Genomic DNA, 7,669 nt, shown 5'->3' with positions numbered 1-7,669 from the left:
CAAGAGGCTTTATTAGGGAGTGCTAAGGCAAGGTTCTGTGCCCTCCACCCTCATCGCAACACCCATGGGAGCCTCCGGTCGTCAATAGACCGCCGCACCGGCCTCTGACTGACTCTCAGAATGGACGGAAAGAGCCGGGTAAGCCTTTCAAAAGATTCGACCACGTGCCGAAAACTTTAGACTTCCGTGAGCTCTCCGGCTTGCACCGAGACCCGAAGTCGACGTGCGAAGCACCACGGGACCCCTTTCGCCTGCAGGTCCCGAGCCGCCTTTATTTGCTGTTACGAGCATCGTGTGCCCCATACCTGCGTGACGAGCACCGCAGGGCGGCAGAGCCATCGCACTTGGCCGGGTGGCAGAGGAGGACCAGACTATTCACAGATAGCGGCCCAACGACTCCCAGAGCCGGTCGTGCGGCGCGCGAGGTCTGCTCTCTTCACAAGAGGCTTTATTAGGGAGTGCTAAGGCAAGGTTCTGTGCCCTCCACCCTCATCGCAACACCCATGGGAGCCTCCGGTCGTCAATAGACCGCCGCACCGGCCTCTGACTGACTCTCAGAATGGACGGAAAGAGCCGGGTAAGCCTTTCAAAAGATTCGACCACGTGCCGAAAACTTTAGACTTCCGTGAGCTCTCCGGCTTGCACCGAGACCCGAAGTCGACGTGCTAAGCACCACGGGACCCCTTTCGCCTGCAGGTCCCGAGCCGCCTTTATTTGCTGTTACGAGCATCGTGTGCCCCATACCTGCGTGACGAGCACCGCAGGGCGGCAGAGCCATCGCACTTGGCCGGGTGGCAGAGGAGGACCAGACTATTCACAGATAGCGGCCCAACGACTCCCAGAGCCGGTCGTGCGGCGCGCGAGGTCTGCTGTCATCACAAGAGGCTTTAGGGAGTGCTCAGGCAAGGGTCAGCCCGCAGCCTTCCTGGCAACACCCAGGGGAACCAGGCCACTCGCGTCTCTCGCCTTCATTTTCGACACGAGCGCCTGCGGAGGGCCACCACCCCCTCCGATTGTCAAGAGACCTCCGCACCGGCCTCTGACTTACTCTCAGAATGGACGGAAAGAGCCGGGTAAGCCTTTGAAAAGATTCGACCACGTGCCGAAAACTTTAGACTTCCGTGAGCTCTCCGGCTTGCACCGAGACCCGAAGTCGACGTGCTTAGCACCACGGGACCCCTTTCGCCTGCAGGTCCCGAGCCGCCTTTTATTTTTGTTACGAGTATCGTGTTCCCCAAACCTGGGTGACGAGCACCGCAGGGCGGCAGAGCCATCGCGCTTGTCCGGGTGGCAGAGGAGGACCAGACTATTCACAAATAGCGGCCCAACGACTCCCAGAGCCGGTCGTGCGGCAGGCGAGGTCTGCTCTCATCACAAGAGGCTTTAGGGAGTGCTCAGGCAACGGTCAGCCCGCAGCCTTCTTGGCAACACCCAAGGGAACCAGGCCACTCGCGTCTCTCGCCTTCATTTTGGACACGAGCGCCTGTGGAGGGACGGCCGGAGTCAACGTGGGGTTTGCCCGCCCTCCAATAGTGTCAAAAGACCGCCGCACAAGTCTCTGACTGACTCTTAGAACAGACAGAAAGAGTTTGTCAAATCTGTCAAAAAATTGACAAAGTGTCAAAAATTCGACTTCCAAGAGCTCTCCGGCATGCACTCATACCTGTCATTAAAGTGCTATGCCCGTGGAACCGTTTTTCGGATGCCTTTCAGAACGGTCCCGCGCCGCCATTTTGTTCTAAAAATCGTGTTCCCATATATCTCCGGGTACCCCGCCAACCTCACTGCGGAAAAACTACAAGTGGCACTGAATGGGTCTGAATTCCAAATTTGACTGCATCGGTCTGGAACTCGGTCCGGTCAAAACCGTTTGGATTTTTCTCGGTCCGGACTTCCGCGACAGACAAAGTTAAAGTTTTCGGGCTGCAGGCACAAAACGACAGCTGGCCATTTGCCGGGCTCAATTCACCCAATTCCTCCGGCACTTCGGAGCACATGTTCGGTGTAAGTTTGCGAATCTTTCCCGATGCTGCAGCATTTTCCTCCGCTGACACTTAGAATATTTTTCACACTTTGCTGAAAATTTTTCTAAGTGTTTTTTTCCAAGTTTTCCTGGTTACTGATTTCTTCTTTTTAAACATTTTTCTAAGTTTTTCTGGTTACTGATTTCTTCTTTTTAAACATTTTTCGCAGTTTGTCTGGTTACTGATTTCTTCTTTTTAAACATTTTTCGCCGTTTTTCTGGTTACTGATTTCTTCTTTTTAAACATTTTTCGCCGTTTTTCTGGTTACTGATTTCTTCTTTTTAAACATTTTTCTAAGTTTTTCTGGTTACTCATTTCTTCTTTTTAAACATTTTTCTAAGTTTTTCTGGTTACTGATTTCTTCTTTTTAAACATTTTTCTAAGTTTTTCTGGTTACTCATTTCTTCTTTTTAAACATTTTTCTAAGTTTTTCTGGTTACTCACTTCTTCTTTTTAAACATTTTTCTAAGTTTTTCTGGTTACTGATTTCTTCTTTTTAAACATTTTTCGCCGTTTCTCTGGTTACTGATTTCTTCTTTTTAAACATTTTTCTAAGTTTTTCTGGTTACTCATTTCTTCTTTTTAAACATTTTTCGCCGTTTTTCTGGTTACTGATTTCTTCTTTTTAAACATTTTTCTAAGTTTTTCTGGTTACTGATTTCTTCTTTTTAAACATTTTTCTAAGTTTTTCTGGTTACTCATTTCTTCTTTTTAAACATTTTTCTAAGTTTTTCTGGTTACTCACTTCTTCTTTTTAAACATTTTTCTAAGTTTTTCTGGTTACTGATTTCTTCTTTTTAAACATTTTTCGCCGTTTTTCTGGTTACTGATTTCTTCTTTTTAAACATTTTTCTAAGTTTTTCTGGTTACTCATTTCTTCTTTTTAAACATTTTTCGCCGTTTTTCTGGTTACTGATTTCTTCTTTTTAAACATTTTTCTAAGTTTTTCTGGTTACTGATTTCTTCTTTTTAAACATTTTTCTAAGTTTTCCTGGTTACTCATTTCTTCTTTTTAAACATTTTTCTAAGTTTTCCTGGTTACTCATTTCTTCTTTTTAAACATTTTTCTAAGTTTTCCTGGTTACTGATTTCTTCTTTTTAAACATTTTTCGCAGTTTTTCTGGTTACTGATTTCTTCTTTTTAAACATTTTTCTAAGTTTTTCTGGTTACTGATTTCTTCTTTTTAAACATTTTTCTAAGTTTTTCTGGTTACTCACTTCTTCTTTTTAAACATTTTTCTAAGTTTTTCTGGTTACTCACTTCTTCTTTTGAAACATTTTTCTAAGTTTTTCTGGTTACTGATTTCTTCTTTTTAAACATTTTTCTAAGTTTTTCTGGTTACTGATTTCTTCTTTTTAAACATTTTTCGCAGTTTGTCTGGTTACTGATTTCTTCTTTTTAAACATTTTTCGCCGTTTTTCTGGTTACTGATTTCTTCTTTTTAAACATTTTTCTAAGTTTTTCTGGTTACTCACTTCTTCTTTTTAAACATTTTTCTAAGTTTTTCTGGTTACTGATTTCTTCTTTTTAAACATTTTTCGCAGTTTTTCTGGTTACTGATTTCTTCTTTTTAAACATTTTTCTAAGTTTTCCTGGTTACTGATTTCTTCTTTTTAAACATTTTTCGCAGTTTTTCTGGTTACTGATTTCTTCTTTTTAAACATTTTTCTAAGTTTTTCTGGTTACTCACTTCTTCTTTTTAAACATTTTTCTAAGTTTTCCTGGTTACTGATTTCTTCTTTTTAAACATTTTTCGCAGTTTGTCTGGTTACTGATTTCTTCTTTTTAAACATTTTTTGCAGTTTTTCTGGTTACTGATTTCTTCTTTTTAAACATTTTTCTAAGTTTTTCTGGTTACTCACTTCTTCTTTTATAACATTTTTCTAAGTTTTCCTGGTTACTGATTTCTTCTTTTTAAACATTTTTCTAAGTTTTCCTGGTTACTGATTTCTTCTTTTTAAACATTTTTCTAAGTTTTCCTGGTTACTGATTTCTTCTTTTTAAACATTTTTCTAAGTTTTTCTGGTTACTCATTTCTTCTTTTTAAACATTTTTCGCAGTTTTTCTGGTTACTGATTTCTTCTTTTTAAACATTTTCCTAAGTTTTCCTGGTTACTGATTTCTTCTTTTTAAACATTTTTCTAAGTTTTCCTGGTTACTGATTTCTTCTTTTTAAACATTTTTCTAAGTTTTTCTGGTTACTCATTTCTTCTTTTTAAACATTTTTCGCAGTTTTTCTGGTTACTGATTTCTTCTTTTTAAACATTTTCCTAAGTTTTCCTGGTTACTGATTTCTTCTTTTTAAACATTTTTCTAAGTTTTCCTGGTTACTCATTTCTTCTTTTTGATCATTTTTCTAAGTTTTCCTGGTTACTGATTTCTTCGTTTTGAACATTTTTCTAAGTTTTCCTGGTTACTCACTTCTTCTTTTCAAACATTTTTCATCGTTTTTCTGTTTACTCATTTAGCACTTTCAGGCACTTTCCGATCATTTCCTCGTTCCCGATTTCACCCTTTAAAACGCTTTCGGGCATTTCCCTAAGTTTTGCGGTTCACTCGTTTGGGACTCACTGACACCTTCTCTAGCTTCCCTGCTCACTTTTTTCGTACTGTTGAGAAAATTCGAACCCTTTCCTTAACTATGCCGGTTACTGACTTCACCGCTTCAGACCCTTGTCCCCGTAATGAAAGATACCATTTCCCACCGTGGGAAATGCACGAAAATCGGACTGAACACGGGGGAGGCTCCCCCCTCGAAGGCGAGACCGTCGGCAGAACCGCCGGGTCAAACCCGGCTGAGCTACCCGGCTTACAAGTCTCAAAGTCGGTATGAGCAGTCACGTCCACCCCCATTCCCTTTTGGACCACTTCCCACGGTTCCAAATGCATGAAAATCGGCCTGTACACGGGGGAGGCACCCGCCTCGAAGACGAGACCGTCGGCAGAACCGCCGGGTCAAACCCGGCTGAGCTACCCGGCTCGGAAGCGCCAAAGTCGGGTTGAGCAGTCACATTCACTCCCATCCCCTTTTGGGCAACTTCCCACGGTTGGAAATGCATGGAAATCGGACTGAACACGGGGGAGGCTCCCCCCTCGAAGGCGAGACCGTCGGCAGAACCGCCGGATCAAACCCGGCTGAGCTACCCGGCTTACAAGTCTCAAAGTCGGTATGAGCAGACACGTCCACCCCCATTCCCTTTTGGACCACTTCCCACGGTTCGAAATGCATGAAAATCGGCCTGTATACGGGGGAGGCACCCGCCTCGAAGACGAGACCGTCGGCAGAACCGCCGGGTCAAACCCGGCTGAGCTACCCGGCTCGGAAGCGCCAAAGTCGGGTTGAGCAGTCACATTCACTCCCATCCCCTTTTGGGCAACTTCCCACGGTTGGAAATGCATGGAAATCGGACTGAACACGGGGGAGGCTCCCCCCTCGAAGGCGAGACCGTCGGCAGAACCGCCGGATCAAACCCGGCTGAGCTACCCGGCTTACAAGTCTCAAAGTCGGTATGAGCAGACACGTCCACCCCCATTCCCTTTTGGACCACTTCCCACGGTTCGAAATGCATGAAAATCGGCCTGTATACGGGGGAGGCACCCGCCTCGAAGACGAGACCGTCGGCAGAACCGCCGGGTCAAACCCGGCCGGGCTACCCGGGTTAGAAGCCCTAGAGTCGGGTTGAGCAGTCACAATCACTCCCATCCCCTTTTGAACCTGTTCCCACCGTTGGAAATGCACGAAAATCGGCCTGTACACGGGGGAGGCTCCCCCCTCGAAGGCGAGACCGTCGGCAGAACCGCCGGGTCAAACCCGGCTGAGCTACCCGGCTTACAAGTCTCGAAGTCGGGTTGAGCAGTCACATTCACTCCCATCGACTTTTGGGCAACTTCCCACCGTTGCAAATGCATGAAAATCGGCCTGTACACGGGGGAGGCACCCGCCTCGAAGTCGAGACCGTCGGCAGAACCGCCGGGTCCAACCCGGCTGAGCTACCCGGCTTACAAGTCTCAAAGCCGGGTTGGGCAGTCACGTTCACCCCCATTCCCTTTTGGATCACTTCCCACGGTTCGAAATGCACGAAAACCGGCCTGTACACGGGGGAGGGTCCGCCCTCGAAGGCGAGACCGTCGGCAGAACCGCCGGGTCAAACCTGGCTGAGCTACCCGGCTTACAAGTCTCAAAGTCGGGTTGAGCAGTCACGTTCACTCCCATCGACTTTTAGACCACTTCCCACGGTTCGAAATGCACGAAAATCGGCCTGTACACGGGGGAGGCACCCGCCTCGAAGACGAGACCGTCGGCAGAACCGCCGGGTCAAACCCGGCCGAGCTACCCGGCTTAAAAGTCTCAAAGTCGGTATGAGCAGTCACATTCACCCCCATTCCCTTTTGGACCACTTCCCACGGTTGGAAATGCATGAAAATCGGCCTGGACACGGGGGAGGCTCCCCCCTCGATGACGAGACCGTCGGCAGAACCGCCGGAACAAACCCGGCTGAGCTACCCGGCTTACAAGTCTCAAAGTCGGTATGAGCAGACACGTCCACCCCCATTCCCTTTTGGACCACTTCCCACCGTTGGAAATGCACGAAAATCGGCCTGTACACGGGGGAGGCACCGGCCTCGAAGACGAGACCGTCGGCAGAACCGCCGGGTCAAACCCGGCTGAGCTACCCGGCTTACAAGTCTCAAAGTCGGGTTGAGCAGTCACATTCACTCCCATCGACTTTTGGGCAACTTCCCACGGTTCGAAATGCACAAGATTCGGCCTGAACACGGGGGACGCTCCCCCCTCGAAGGCGAGACCGTCGGCAGACCCGCCGGGTCAAACCCGGCTGAGCTACCCGGCTCGGAAGCGCCAAAGTCGGTATGAGCAGTCACGTTCACTCCCATCCCCTTTTGGACCGCTTCCCACGGTACGAAATGCATGAAAATCGGCCTGTACACGGGGGAGGCACCCGCCTCGAAGACGAGACCGTCGGCAGAACCGCCGGGTCAAACCCGGCTGAGCTACCCGGCTTACAAGTCTCAAAGTCGGGTTGAGCAGTCACATTCACTCCCATCGACTTTTGGGCAACTTCCCACGGTTCGAAATGCACAAAATTCGGCCTGAACACGGGGGACGCTCCCCCCTCGAAGGCGAGACCGTCGGCAGAACCGCCGGGTCAAACCCGGCTGAGCTACCCGGCTTAAAAGTCTCAAAGTCGGTATGAGCAGTCACATTCACCCCCATTCCCTTTTGGACCACTTCCCACGGTTGGAAATGCATGAAAATCGGCCTGGACACGGGGGAGGCTCCCCCCTCGATGACGAGACCGTCGGCAGAACCGCCGGAACAAACCCGGCTGAGCTACCCGGCTTACAAGTCTCAAAGTCGGTATGAGCAGACACGTCCACCCCCATTCCCTTTTGGACCACTTCCCACCGTTGGAAATGCACGAAAATCGGCCTGTACACGGGGGAGGCACCGGCCTCGAAGACGAGACCGTCGGCAGAACCGCCGGATCAAACCCGGCCGAGCTACCCGGGTTAGAAGCCTCAGAGTCGGGTTGAGCAGTCACGTCCACCCCCATTCCCTTTTGGACCACTTCCCACGGTTCGAAATGCACGAAAATCGGCCTGTACACGGGGGAGGGAGCCGCCT

The sequence above is a fragment of the Chiloscyllium punctatum genome, unplaced genomic scaffold (genome assembly GCF_047496795.1).
Source record: "Chiloscyllium punctatum isolate Juve2018m unplaced genomic scaffold, sChiPun1.3 scaffold_506, whole genome shotgun sequence".
In the NCBI taxonomy this organism is placed as follows: Eukaryota; Metazoa; Chordata; class Chondrichthyes; order Orectolobiformes; family Hemiscylliidae; genus Chiloscyllium; species Chiloscyllium punctatum.
The sequence above is the reverse complement of the archived record's forward strand: the minus strand, read 5'-3'. Positions refer to the sequence as shown.